Source organism: Equus caballus, chromosome 3, assembly GCF_041296265.1.
Source record: "Equus caballus isolate H_3958 breed thoroughbred chromosome 3, TB-T2T, whole genome shotgun sequence".
Taxonomy (NCBI): Eukaryota; Metazoa; Chordata; class Mammalia; order Perissodactyla; family Equidae; genus Equus; species Equus caballus.
In genome coordinates this window covers 76,574,309-76,590,189 of record NC_091686.1, presented here as the reverse complement: position 1 = coordinate 76,590,189, position 15,881 = coordinate 76,574,309, and the positions used below count along the sequence as shown (strand labels likewise).

The 15,881-nt window shown below is 34.1% G+C and overlaps 1 long non-coding RNA gene across 1 annotated transcript; it reads right to left on the bottom strand.

Moving 5' to 3' along the window:
• Window positions 1-512: 512 nt before the first annotated feature.
• On the bottom strand, window positions 513-9,890 carry LOC138923334 (uncharacterized). Its single transcript, XR_011436814.1, has 3 exons — window positions 9,741-9,890; window positions 5,963-6,013; window positions 513-960 (listed from the first exon to the last, which is right to left on the bottom strand). It is a non-coding gene; the product is annotated as an uncharacterized lncRNA (long non-coding RNA).
• Between the last annotated feature and the right edge of the window lie 5,991 nt (window positions 9,891-15,881).

Below are 15,881 nucleotides of genomic sequence, written 5' to 3'. Positions count from 1 at the left end.
AGTATCAGAGCTTCCAGGAAAAAAGATCAAATAACTTACAAAAGCCAAACTGGCAGACTCTCATGAGACTTTTCAAAATCAGCAGACATGCACAGGAAGAAACATAGGAGGAGCATACAAAACAAATAAATTAATTAATTAATTAAAATAAATTAAAAAATGAACACAAATAGATGCTATATCCAGCTCATTTATCTTTTAAATATAACGGTATTAGAAAAAAATAGTTTTCAGCAGGTAGGAATTTAGGGAGTTCTTCACCCTCAGCCCTTCTTAGGGAATCTACTACATGATGAGCATCATTCCCGTCAAGTATGACCAGGAAACCTGTTGAGTATTTTAAAATATATAAAAGTGATGAGAGTGGAACAGAGAAAATGGAAAAGCTTATTTGTATAGGCAAAAAATGGATATTAAAGGGGACCAGTCTATTGGCATCGTGGTTAAGGTCACCAGCTCCACTTCGGGAACCCAGAGCATAAATCAATGAACTGAACACATGAAAACAGAGATAATCAGCAAAACTAAAAGTTTATTCTTTTAAAAGTTCAATAAAATTGATAAACCTATAGCGAGGCTAAACGAGAAAAAAAGAGGAGACACACATTACCAAATTAGAAATGAAAGGGGTGCTATGACTACTAATCCCATGGACATTAAAAAGGATAATAACAGGAGTACTATAAACAACTCTGTGTTCACAAATTTGATAACTTAACAAAATGTAATACAGGGACCAGTCTGGTGGCGCAGCAGTTAAGTCCGCACGCTCTGCTGTGGTGGCCCAGGGTTCGCTGGTTCTGATCCAGGTGGGGTACAGACGTACACACCGCTTATCAAGCCATGCTGTGGCAGGTTTCCCACATATAAAGTAGAGGAAGATGGGCGTGGATGTTAGCTCAGAGCCAGTCTTCCTCAGCAAAAAGGAGAATTGGCGGCAGATGTTAGCTCAGGGCGAATCTTCCTCAAAAAAAAAAAAAGTAATATAGACTGATTAATTGAAGGATGCATTCTAAAAAAACACAGCGAAGAAGTAAATATCTGAATAGGCTTATATCTACTCAAAAATGAATAAATAATTAATAACCCTCCAAAAGAGAAAATATCAGGATCAGTTGGCTTCACTAGGGAATTCTACAAAACATTTAAGGAAGAAATTATATCATTTCTCCATAGGTACTTCCGGGAGACAGAAACAGAGGCAACAATTCTGAGCCCATTCTATGAGGCTAGAATTATCCTAATGACAAAGCCAGTTAAAGATATTACAAGAAAGGAAAACTACAGACCACATCTCTTAGGAACATATATGCAAGAATTCTTAACAAAATACTAGCAAATAGAATTCAAAAATGTGTTAAAAGAATTGTATACCCCAACTAAGTAGGATTTATTCCAGATATGCAAGGCTGCATCAACATTTGAAAATCAATCAATGAAAGTCACCACCTAAACAGGCTAAAGAAGAAAAATCACATGATCATACTGAATTTTCAGAAAACCAGTTGACAAAATCTAACACCTATTTATGATTAATAAACAAAAACAAACCAAAAAAAAAAAAAAACCAAAAAACCTCTGAGCAAACTAGAAATAGAGAACTTCCAAAACTTGGTAGAGAATATTGACAAAAACCCACAGCTAACAACATATATAGCTGTGAGACGCTTTTCCCTCATGGGAACAAAAAAATAAAACATCCCTTCTCACCACTCCTCCTCGACGTTGTCCTGAAAGTCCTAGCTAATACAGTAAGAAAAGAAAAAGAAATACATATTAGGAACAGAGAATTATAACTGTCTTTGTTGGTAGATGGTTGATTGTTTATGTAAAAAATCCCAAAGAATCAGCAAAAAAATCTCCTGCAACTAACAAGCAGGTATAGTAAGGTCACAAGATACACAGTGAAATACAGAAGTTCATTGCCTTGTATATATCAGCAGTGAGTAATTGGAATTAGTCATTTTTAAAAAGTATTTTTTGCAATAGTTTTTCCTAAAATGAACTAGTTATAAATCTAAAAAAAAATATGCACATGATCTATGTGAGGGAAACTACAAAACTTTGATAAGAAAAAATCAGGAATATTTAAGTGGAAAGATATTAAATATTCATGGATTAGAAGACTCAATGTTGTTATGAAGATCATTCTACCCAACTAGATTCAACAATATCTTAATCAAAATCCCAGCAAGCCATTTTGTAGATATTAATTAATTCCCAATTTATAGGGATAAGCCAAAGATATAGAACAGCCAACATAATAATGAAGAACCAAGTTGGAGGACTCACATATCCCAATTTTAAGACTTAGGATAAAGCTACAGTAATCAAAACTGAGTCATATTGGCAAAAGACAGACATATAGACCAATGGAACAGAAGGGACTGCCTAGAAATACACTCATAAAAATAAAGCCAACAGCTCTGTGACAAACAAGCAAAGGGATTTCAATGGAGAATGGATAGCCTTATCAACAAATGATCCTCGAACAATTGGAGGTCCATATGCAAAAACAATTAATCTAGACACATACCTTACATTTGGGGCAAAAATTAACTCAAAATAGTTCATAGACTTAAATGCAAAACACAAGCTATCAAATTTCTAGAAGAAAATATAGGAGAAAAATCTATGTGACACTGGGCTTTGTGGTGATGTTTTAGAGATAGAACCAAAAGTGCAATCCATGAAAGAAAATAACAAAACAACTGGAATTCAGTAAAATTAAAATGTCTCTGTAAAAGACACTGTTGAGAGAATGAAAAGACAAGCTACAGACCAAGAGAAAACATTTGCAAAACACATATCTGATAACAGCATTTGTATCCAAAATATACAAAGAACTCTTAAATCTTAATGATAAGAAAACAAACAACCCAACTAAATATGAGTATATATCTGAACAGACACCTCACTAAAGAAGATATAAAGGTTGCAACTAAGTATACAAAAAGAGGCCCAACATTATTTTTCATAAGGGAATTTCAAATTAAAAAAACAATAAGATATCACTATACGCCTATTAGAATGACTAAAATCCAAAACACTGACAGCACTAAATGTTGATGAGGATGCAAAGTAATAGCAGCTCTCAATCACTGCTTGGGAACGAAAACTAGCACAGCTGCTTTGGAAGACAGTTTGATAGTTTCTTACAAAGCTAAACATGTTTTTACCTCATGATCCAACAATTGAGCTTGTAGGTATTTACCCGACTGATTTTGAAAGTCTCCACAAAAAACTACACGAGTGTTTATAGAACCTTCATTAATATTCATCAAAAACTGGAAGCAACCAAGACATTCTTCAATAATTAAATGAATAAACAAATGGTAGACATCCCTATGATGGAATATTATTCTGTGATAAAAATAAATGAACTATAAAGCTACTAAAAATATAGGCGAACGTTAAATCTATATTAAGTAAAAGAAGCCAGTCTGAAAAGGCTACTTACTACATGATTCCAGTTATGTGAGATCTTGGAAAAGGCAAATCTATAACTACAGTTAAAAGATTGGTGGTTGCCAGGGACTCAGGGTGAGCCACCTGAGCTGGGTTAAGCACAGGAAGTTTTTCGGGCAATGAAACTATTTTGTATGGTACTTTAATAGGGAATACATAAACTATACATTTGTCAAAAACTCATTGTCCTTTACCTCATAAAATATGAATGTTTATGTATACAAATTAATATTTAGAAGGTAGAGTTTCCCCAGATAGAATACAGAATGTGACAAAAGCATCTAATTGCATTGCATGTGTATGAAGTAACCTCATCAAAGGAGACAGGGGAAGAGGTGCTGACAACTTTGGAAATGGGTAGTCTATAAGACTAAAAGCAAAGGCGATTTGTATAAGCATTGTATTCTTATGATAAATATGATATTTCCCATGAGTGTAGAAGTTAACAATTCTGATATTGCTATACATATATAGTGTAGTTGAACAATTTAGTAAATGGTTTGTAAATGACTGGAGCTAGATAATCTCTGTTTGAGAGTTTACAGATAAGCAAGTGGATGAGGCCAGAAGGATTCAAGTGGCATGGGTCAGATATCAGTATAAACTCATGTTTAGTTAATTATAGGTACAGACGTTTACATATGGAAATATTTATAGAAATTTACAAGTACATGGATTGGTATACACACAGTTATTTCCTTTTTCTGACAGCTGAGAGAGGCCAGCGCAATAACATTCCATTAGCAACAAGCACACAGAGCACCCAGATACTGGCTTATACTACCTTTCTCTGATAAAAGAAACCTAGATGAAATGGATACTTTCCCAGGGAAATGCAGATTCTCAAAAATGATCCCATTCAGATTAGAAAGCTTACACTAACCCATTTTCATAGAATGTATTTAAAAGTAAAATTACAAAGGAATTACCTATATAAAACATGAGCACAGATGTTTTCAGAAGAGAATTCTACCAAACTCTCAAAGACCTGATATTCCAAATGCTTTATAAACTATTTGACAATGTTGAAAAGCGAGGCTAATTTCCTACTTCCTTTTGTGAAGCAGGTATAACACTGATACTTAAACGAGATAAATTAAGTACAAGGAAAGAAAAGTAGAGACCAATATTACCCATGGAATAGATGAAAATGCTTAACAAACTAAAATATTAGCAAATAATCTAATACAACTTTTAGAAATCAATGCACCATGAATAATTGTTGATGTACTCTAGGAATTCAAAGCTAAGATGGCCAAGAAATCCATCAACATCATACACTAGGATTTTAAACCTGGAGGGGAAGAAGTTATATGGTTGTCTCCATAGATGCCAAAAAGGATTTTGATAAATTGCAATTCCATTCATGATAAAACACTCAAGAAAATAGAAACTGCAGGATACTTTCCTAACATGATAAAATTTATACACCTTAGTTTTAAAGTCACTACTGTATTAATAGGAAAACACTAGAGCCATTTCCACTAAGATGAGGAAAAGGCAAGAATGTCCACTATTGCCACTACTATTTAACATTTTACTGAAGTTATCATTCACTGTAATTTGACAAAAGATGTCAGTTTCCTGAAATTTATTTCATATTTATTTATTTATATTTCATATTTATTTCATATTTCAATCCAATCCCAATAAATAAGGCAACTGGTGATTTTATGGAGTAATATAAGTTGAAACAAAAGTCCATATGGAAAAACAAACATGGAAGAAGAGCCCGAAAAATATTGAAAAACAAACTGCGAATGGGGAACATTGCTATCACACACTAAAACATACTTCAGAGTTTCTGTAATTAGAACTGTGTAGTTCTAATGTGTAGTACTGGCACGTGAATAGACAAATAGCAAGTGGAATGCAGTCGAAATGCCAGAAAGAAACTCAATTCACATGGAAAATTCATATATGACAAATGCAGCCATTCAAATCACTGGAGAAAAGGTGAAATTTTTAATTAATGGTGCTGAGACAACACGCTAGCCATTTGGACAAAAAATTAGAGTCACATCTAACACCACACATAAGATTAAAGTTCAAATGGACTAGGGATCTAAACATAAAACCAAAACAATGCATATAACTCCTAAAATAAAATATGAATAAATTCTTCCGAAACTTGGGGTACAGAAAAATACTTTATGGTTCAAAAACCAGAGGCAATAAAAGATTAATAAATCTGGTAACATTTAATGAAATAAAAATTTGACTTACAAAAACACACCAAAAACAAGATCAAAAGAAAACCACTGAGGTGACAGGAAATAATACAATATGTACCAGGCTAATACCCCTGATATGCAAAGAACTGAGCTGCCATTTCTCATGCATTAGTTTGACAAAAATTAAAAAGCACGATAACACATTCCATTGGAGACGCTTTGAGAACAGACACACTCATACAATTCTGATGGGAATGAAATTGTTATAATCTTTCTGGAGGAAAATTTAACACTGCTTAAAAATCTACATATGTGCTTACCTTTTGACCTAGCAATCCCACTTCAAGAATGCATCCTCAAGATACAGCGCTCTAAATAAGAAGAAACATATACACATGGCTAATCATTGCAGCATTGTTTGTAATTGTAAAATATTGGACTCATTTTAAATGCCCCAAAATAAAACAGTGGTGGATAAACTATGGTTAATTCAGAAAATGAATTATTATGCAGTTGAAAAAAAGAATGAAGAAGATATATGTGAATTGATATGGATTTATTCCTGGAATATAATGTTCAGAGAAAATGACAACAGGCAAAGTATATTGATAGTATGCTACCCTTCACATCTGACCAAAGATGATAGCAAAAACAGAAATTTACCTACTCCTTTGTGTAAAGGAAACAGAGGAAAGAGAAACTAAAAATGAAAGAGATTTGCCACCTATTGTTGGTGGGTGGGCAAGGGTGGAAAGAATAGGGGGATGGGAGTGAGGTAGTAGGGATTTTTACTCTTAAATCTATAGTAATATGTCACACACTGAAAAACTGAGTAAATAATGAAAATCAAACTGGATGTGTGAGGGAGACGAAAGAATACAAACTGTAACAAAGTAACCTACATTTTCTTAGTAAATTTGGAAAATAGTCTTTGGATAAAGACAAAAAGAATTGTGCATCTATACTATAATATAGTTGTTATAATTTTATCACAGGGGTAAGGATTAGCAATTCTAAAATGCTTTATACATACACTAATCTTTAACAAATAAGGAATAGTTAGCAGATAAATTAGAGCTAGACTTCTCACTGTTGGAGAAAGAAGTTACAAAAAAACAAAAGGAGGCTAAAACAACCTTGTAGTGTTGGACAGCAATCAGAGCTATTAGTGTGATATCTTGGTTTTTAAGAAATAGATATATTAGATGGATGATAGATAGCTAGACAGACGGATGATAGAGAGAAATATAGCTGTGTGTTTGTAGGTTTATACATACACATATATTTTCCAGTTGTATCCACTAAGATTGCCAAGAAGCAATGACACACTAGTAGCAGACAGCATAACTAATACCCAAATCTAGATTTCTAAAGACTAGTCTCAAAGGAAAAAAAATCATGGTTTCTTGGAGTTGTAGCTAATATAAGGGTTGGAGAAAAGAAAATATAAGATAAGCCTAGAACATCTCATGCTCTTGGAAATAAGGTAGTGCTAATTTTTTTTTTAAATGAGGAATTGTTCAAAGAACAGAGTAGTGGACTTGATGGAGCTCCTAAAGATCAAAACTGGGACAATTTGAGCCAAAATGTATGAAGTTAGTAATGTAGTAGCAAAATAAAATCCATGGGGTAAAACAAATATGAATAAGTCTATACTAATAGAAACAAATATTTAAACAAATATATGAGGGAGAAGAAACAGCTCTTCTTTAGATGAGAATTCCAAAAATTAAATGGAGAAGAAAAGAAGGAAATAAAAATCACAATAATAATGGTTGCAGACAAAATTCTCCCATGTTCACTAAAGTTGGCATGTGAAAGTTTGAAATATGATATATGCATAGGTTTAAAGTGTTTCTCCCCAAGATACTAATTATTATAAAGAGAGTAAAAAGGTACCACGACAGTGGAGAAATTTCATAGATGCCATCATTACCAAGTGGCCGAGGTTAACATTACCTGTAATAAATAATAAGACATATTGACATAATGTGGTGCTCTTAGAAGGACACAGCAATTTTGAGGTTCTCTAGACAAAATTACACCTCTTCATTCTAATCATGAGACCACATCAGGCAATTCCAAATTGAGGAGCCTTCTACAAAATAATGGACCAGTGCTTTTCAAGTGTCAAGGTTATGAAAGACAAGGAAAGACTAAGGAACTGCTACAAATAGAATGTGATATCTTTGAATCCGGGATCAGAAAAAAAAGATAATTATTGAAAAAAATACTAATGAAGGTCTCCTGTTAGATAATGGTATTTTGCTAATGTTTATTTCCAGGTTATTGGTAATTACATTATGGTTATTTAAGAAGATAACAGTAGAGGAGGCTAGGTTAAGGGTATATCAAAATTCTGTAATATTTTTGCAACTGTTTGTAATCCTAATGTTAGTTCAAAATAAAAGTTTGAAAGGAAATATGGTAGTTATATCTCTCTTGGTTTTCCACTTTCACCAGGCTAAGATCATCAGTCTTCGGAAATATTTCCCATATTGCATGGGTTTACCTTTTTTCTTCTCCTGTTCAATATCATTCTAAAATGTCCCATTTGTTCCTATTTCTTCCAAACTGTGTTAAGAGAACCATTTAAAAGACCAGTTTATAGCAGAGAAATATTCAAAAGATCAGCTTACTGAAAGGTAATATGGTGTCAAAACATCTCCCAAGTCCTTATCCTATAGAAATAAAAATGTCATACAAACTAGCTTATAAAAACAACCTCTATAAACTAATCAATAAAAACCAAGCAATAAGGTAATCCTCATAAGCTACAAACCAGAAGTAGTCAACAAAAGCAACAATATCTACATGACAAAAAAAAATCAGTTTAGAAGGAAGCAAATGATAATAAAACAACATGAAACGATTTTCAGAAGCACAGAAAACAGAGATCTGTAACAAATCCTCATTACCTAAGTGGGTCTTCACATAGAACGGAAATTTGCTAGGCCTATCTGAGAAAAACAGTCAAAGTCAAAAGGAGTTTTGGAGTTCCAATTTGTGCTGAGTGAAATATGCATGAATTCTAGCATGTAGGAAAATATTTGAGTATTGATATATACCTGGCCTTACAAATACTCAGCTAATTGGCCAAAACATCCTGCCAGACAAAACTCTCAACTGAGTAGGGATTACTAGAACATCAGTCAATTTGAGTAGGACATCGTCAGTAGGGTAAAGACCAGAAATTTCAGCTAGTAGAGGGGGAGGTGAACAGTGAGAAAGAAACACAAAACATGCCCACAATCAGATGTGTAACCCAGCATATCAAACTGACTGAAAATGAGATATTGAAAATAATAATAGCAATAAGAGGAAAATAAATCAGAATTAGCTTAAATCAGAAAAATTATTGAACAGACAAAAAATAAAAAGAATGATGTCTGAACTCCGGAAAAACAGGAATAAAAGAAAAAATCACTTTATAAATACAGACTAAAATTAAAATTGACAGCAATGTACAAATACATGAATGGACACTACAAAATGTATTCTAAAGAAACCGGAAGATTTAAACTAGAAAAGAAGAAAGGAAATTCAACAGAAATGAGGGAGGCAGAAATTATGACACAAATGATTGAGAAGTTTGGCAAAATCACACCCTGAAAAGCAACCACAAAACTGAACAAAACTGTGAAAAATAGTCATTTTAGCAATGTGGAAATTGATCAAAGGGATGCAACAAATTTGAAGCTTCTTTTCTTGAAAGATTATTGAACTTTGGGTAAAAGGAGTGCGAATCTGTGGCATTCTTCCTTGAGCCTCTCTTATATGCCCTCCTTGGTTTAGTTAAGTCTAACAATTACAAATTAAATCAGGATGTAACAAGTCAGGAAAACTTTCAGCCTCCCTGCTAAAGGAAGCTTATCTCATTTGGAGCAGAAAGCTACTAACAAAAAAATGCCCAGCAGCATGAGAAGTTGCTATCCTGGTTGGGAAAGCAATGAACTGGTAAACTAATTACACATTTAATATGTATAAGAAGACTTGATAAACATCATTGTGTTACTCTGCATCAAGACAGGAAATATAAGGAAATAAACAGGAAATACACATTTCAAAATGTAGACCCAGAGTTTTAACGTCGCTTACCCTCAAAGTTCAACGGCTGTAACTCAGTCACATGGCTATCCCTGAATGCTTCAAATCCTGAAGCATGTAGTGCAGCAACGTGCTTAGGAATAAAAAGAAACAGGTGAGGTCACTCTTTAGCAATTTCTGACACATTAAGATTATCATAATGAATTTGAATCCATTTTTGGCATTTGACTGAATATCACTTTCAACTCCAACCACTGCCACTTCCCCTCTGCCCTACATCTGGAAAAACTAGTCAGAAAACCCAGGTGCTTCCTGCTTTTGCACTGGCAGAGAAGTCACCCAGGCCAGCCGTCACTGGTGCTTATTCACTTATTCCAGCTCTACCCCTGCGTCGTCGGAAAAGCCAAGCCAACTTCCTTTCCCAGTCCTCAAAGTCAATCTTAGACCAGGTTGAGAGCTTGCCCTGTTCTCCCCCAAAACCTCATTATATGAACAATAAACTTTTCATACCCTTCTGGTGCACGTTTGGTACAATCAGTCTCAATAAACCAAATTTGGGGTACATGGGGGGGTACATTCCACCTCTGAGCGTTTACCACAACAGATGTGAAAATGTTTGTAACCACATACTGTAGAGAATGTACTGGGGAGTTGAAAACAACTGAAAAAGAGGTAATAAGGGTACATTTAAAGCTTAAAAAATAGTTGCTTCTCCATTTAATAATGATTGTGCTTGAAAATATTTTTATATATCCAAATGTATTTTCCTGGAAGGAAACTATAATTAATGCAGAGTATCAATTAAAAAACAGCTGAATCTCTTTCAGGGCCATCACATATGCCTAGCAAATAGTGGGCTCTCTGTAAGTAATATGGGTAAAACATCCTTGTGCCAAGCTGTCACTGTTTATTTTTGTTCGTTTTTTTTTTTGGTGAGGAAGATTCACCCCGAGCTAACATTCATTGCCAATCTTCCTCTTTCTTTCTTTTTTTTTTCTTTTTTGCTTGAGGAAGATTAGCCCTGAGCTAACATCTGTGCCAGTCTTCCTCTATTTTGTATGTGGATGCCTCCACAGCATGGCTGATGAGTGGAGTACATCCGCACCCGGGATTTGAACCCGAGAACCCAGGCCGCCAAAGCATAGCGCAGGGAAATTTAATCACTTGGCCACAGGGCTGGCCCCCTTTCACACTTTGTTTTTCGGTATATTGCAGGTATATCTGGGTTTATTATTTGAAAAAAATTAGCCTCTATTCTCGGTATTTGTATGAGATTTGAGTGCAAAGTTTTAAGAAGGAAGGCAGGCAACCAATGATGCCTGGCGAGTGGAACACTAATAAACTGTGCAGCTGATTAAATTGTTTAAGGAATCAATCTCACTCTCCTTCAGTTGTTTGAATCTGTTAGCTTATGTAGAAAAATAGCCAAGGTTTATGCATATTGGAGTAATTACTCCTCTTGAATTAAAACCTTCTTAATTCTTATAATCTTACTTCCTAAATCACTCTTCAATAACACGTGTAGCTTAGTTTTCACACCTTGTAAGCATACAAGATAATTAATTCAAATAAGCCTCCAAGCTAACAAAATTATTTTTATCAATATGAGATTAAAGTCTGGAAATGATTGTTGCTGTGTGAATTATTGAGTCCCATTTATTTTCTTAAATCAGTAGGTAAACATTAAGGTATATGAGAAAATCTCTTCCTTTTCCTCTTTTTCTCTTTTATTCCTTACCATCTTTTTCTTTATAATTCATTCCTTTTCTAAATGTGACTTGATATTTACCCTGTACTTTAAAATATACATAACATTTTATAGTTGAATTTGTCACAATGTCTTCTAATATCAAAAATACATGTAGCTTAGAAAAGTTATAGACCATTAGTTTTAGTCGTGTATACCTAACAAATGGTAGTCAGTTCTTTACCAGTTTATTGAAGACAAAGATAGGATTAACTATGAGTCTAATTTTATGACTGAATAACATAAAAATAACTATACAAACAAAAATATCTTGAATTAATGCTAAATAGTAATTATTGTGCTAATCACTGAAAGAAATAGAGTAGATTTTAGGTTAAAAAGAGAAAATTGTCCCAAATAGTTTATTTCTACTCACTCATGTAATGAGAGAAATGAGTGAAGAAACTGAATTCAAACCCAAGTATTTGTGAAATAAATCAAACCTACAAAAGGTATAAAAAACATAATAAAATACATATACCATTTAAGAAGTAACACAGGGCCAACGGAAGTCCAGCTGTGGATAGTTCTCACATAGGATCACACTCCTGTATCTCTCACGAGCCTTCACACCCAAAGGTCACAATTGCCTTAAATTAGATGTTCATCATTTCCATGCATTACTCCATACTTTTATTACATGTCTGTATGTATACAGTTACAAACAATATGTTAGATTAAGGGCCTAGTGTAAACTTTCTACAAGTGGCAAAATGCATTGCAGTTTTTTATAAAGTTTAATGTGGTTTTTCCTGCTTATGGGTAAATCCTCTTCAACATTGATTCAAGGACACAAATTTCTTTAATGGTGTAGATCTGCCATCATCTATATGCAGTTTTAAAGACAACCGTATTAGTATGAGACAGGTTAAAGCAAGAAGAACGATCAAGGGAGAGAGTGTGTGTATATTAAGATACTGTACTACACCAAAACAATGGAATATAACCGAGCTGATTAAAAAAGTAAGGCAGGTCTATACAGTGATGTGGATTGTCCAGATACAGTGTTCAAGGAGAGAGGCAAGACAGTGAACATGTAGAAAACTGCTACTCTGTGCTTAAACCACACATGTATATATGCCCAATGACATAGAGGATGTATCGTCTGTTTGAACTTTATACAAATGGTATCATTCTTTGTGTATTCTTTTAAAACATTTTTTATTCAGTCAAAATTATATCTGTGACATTTATCAATGTAGATGTTGGTATATCAGTACATTTATTTTTATTCCGGTATACTGTTTTACTTGCACAAATACACAGTCAGCCCTCCTGAATCTCCAGGTTCCACATCCACGGATTCAACCAATCGCAGATCCAAAGGTCTAGATGGCGGATCTGTACTGAACACGTACAGACTTTTTTTCTTGTCATTATTCCCTAAACAATACAGTATAACAACTATTTACATAGCGTTTGTATTGTATTAGGTACCATAAAAAATCTACAGAAGATTTAAAGTGTATCGGAGGATATGTGTGGGTTATATGCAAATACTATGCCATTTTACATAAGGGACTTGAGCATCTGTGGATGTTGGCATCTATGGGGGTCCTGGAACCAATCTTCTGTGGTTAACAAGAGATGAGTGTACCATGATTTATTTATTTATCCATTCTATTATCAGTGGAAATTATTTTTGGTTTGTGAATTTTTTCGTTCGCTGTTGCAATAAGCATTCTTTAGTTTCCTCATGCATTTATGAGTTTCTCATAAAGAAATGACATGAAATTGCTGAATATGTGTTTCTTAAACTCTTCTAGACATGGTTAAATCACTCTCCATCATAGCGGTGTAAATGTTCACGTAGAGGAGCTCGACTAGGTCGCGTAATTAACACTGTATCTCATTGACATTTTATTTTTATTTCTTTCATTGCTAGTCAGATTGAGTAACATTCATATGTTTATAGTACACCAGGATTTCCTGTTCTATTAATTGTCCTTAGAAGCTTTAACACTTAATTACTAGGTTTCAATAGTTGATGGAATAAGAAATAATATTTTCTATTGTTACGATACACATAATTTCAAGGCCAAAAGGAGGAGAACGGTGGCAAAGTCAGCGAGATTTTTATTTACTATTTCAAAAGTTAATAAACGTTCTCAAATTAATAAAAGATCTGTAAATATTAGTGTGTTTAAAGAAATGAAATTAACCATCAGAAATGAAAACTTACAAGTTAAAAGAATTTGACTCTTGAGAGTAGGAATAGCAATTGGTTAGGGAAGTTTCTTTTAATACGCACACACAGAAAAAATATATATGTACATAGATGCACACACATGCAGTTATATACACATACAATATTTTCGTAAGAAAACACAAGAGATGGACAATTGCAGCCATCACTGGATGTGGAAAGAGGAAAACTGAGGGAGTGGGTAAGAAGAATGCTTATTTTTCACAATGCACCATTGTTTTCCTTTTGATTTTTTCCTTTGTGACTATATTACCTATTAAAAAATAAAAATATAACTTAAAAAATCAAGTCTAGGAAACTATAATCAAATTAATATTCTTGGAGGAGAGTAGCTGTTTAAATGTATTTAACAAAATCTTTAGAGCAGAGAGAAAAAAGGAAGCAATGCATAATATGTATATTTAATAAGTTATGAATTCCTATATATTGAGAATGTAAGGAGGTGGTAACGTGATCTGTCATAAAGAATATTCATACTGGTAATAGGTTTACGAAAGATGTCAGACATTCTCTGGAGAACGTACTTTATATTTGTAGCTTTGGCGAGAATGTCTTAAGTGAAACAGCCCATTTATTAACTTCAAAATCCTATTTTACAGGTTATAAAGTTTGGGGTTATTCATCTATTTTAACACAGACTCGCCACTTACCATTTTATAGAACATGGTGACATTGGCAATTGAAGAAATACTACTAGTCTTTTTATGTGTATTTTACATTTCATATTCTTCTCAGGAAGATCTAATTGTAGGATTTCATCTCCTTTCTTTCTTCCCTTCTGTCACCCTATGATTTCCAACCCTTCCTCAAATTTGCATACATTGACATTTTCAACATTTCTAAAATTAGACAGTTTTATTTTGCTAAGCTGGAATATGAAAGCATCTAGCAATTATGATTCATTGATATTCAATCCTAGTAAGTGTACTTCTCAAATAAGGGCTAGCATTTATTATTTTCTGAACTGTCTCCTGGTGTGCCTTGTCGTGATACAGCCCTAATTTCCATATCTATATCTAATATCTGTATCTTTTACAAAGTTGTGAAGTACTATGATACTGTGGGAATCAGTTTTATGGCTTCTGTATAATAGATGCAGAAACTAAATTACCGGATTTTTCTGACTTTCATATTGAATGCATTTAAGAAGGAAGGCCACAATGAGATGTTTTTGAAATGTTGTTTAATAATAAACTAAATGTATTTACCAGATATTTGTTATGTGTCTTATTAATTACTGATTGCTGCTTTAAAAATTATCCAAACTTACCAGCTTCAAACAACACCCACCTATTATCTCACGTTTTCTATACATCAGAAGTCTGCGAACGGTTTAGTGTCCCACAGGCTGAAACCAAATTGTCTGCCAGGCTGCCATTACACCCGGAGGCTTCACTAGAGAAGGTTCTGTGTCAAGGCTCCTTCAGGATCTTGGCGGAATACTTTTTCCTGAGGTTGTATGAATGAAGTCCCCATTTTCTTGCTATGTGTCAGCTGAATATCCCTCTCAGCTGCTGGAAACCACCCTCGGACCTTCATCACATGGCTCCTTCCTTTTACAATATGGCGACTTGCTTTTTAAAGCCATCAAGAAAAGTACTGTTGTTGTTTCCAATATCTTTTAGGGCTCAATTGACTAGGTCAGGCGCAAGCATGTGATCAAAGAGACATAATTAACTCAACTCAGCTGCAAAATCCCTTCACCTTTGCTATTCAAGGTCATTTATTCATGGGAATTTTATACCATCACATTGATAGGCCCCATCCATACTTAAGAAGATGGGATTATCTAAGGAGTGTATACCAAGGAGCAGGAATCCTTGTGACTATTTTAGAATTCTGCCTACCTTAGTGCCTTATTTTGTTACCACCTGAAATGCGAATTACCTTGGTTTTTGTTTATTCAAGTTTTAAAAAAGCTCAGTACATACACATTTATATGTCAGACACCATCCAGAAGCTAGAGTAACTATGATCCCAGCCCTCAGAGCATTATGATGCTTTTATTCCAAGGGGGCCTCATGAATCACAGGAAAATGGAAGAATTGCATGCCAGGAGAAATGTCTTCACAATCCTTACCTCAGTCCAGCACTCAGCATAGTCTGTCGGAACTTTTACCTGGATGGGAACTGTTGCTGCCTCAACAAGAAGAGTGAATCTGTTCTGGATGCTGCTCTTCCCCTATGCAAGACGGCTAAAGTGTTTTTACCTGTTTGCTTTCAAGTCCTCTTATCTTTT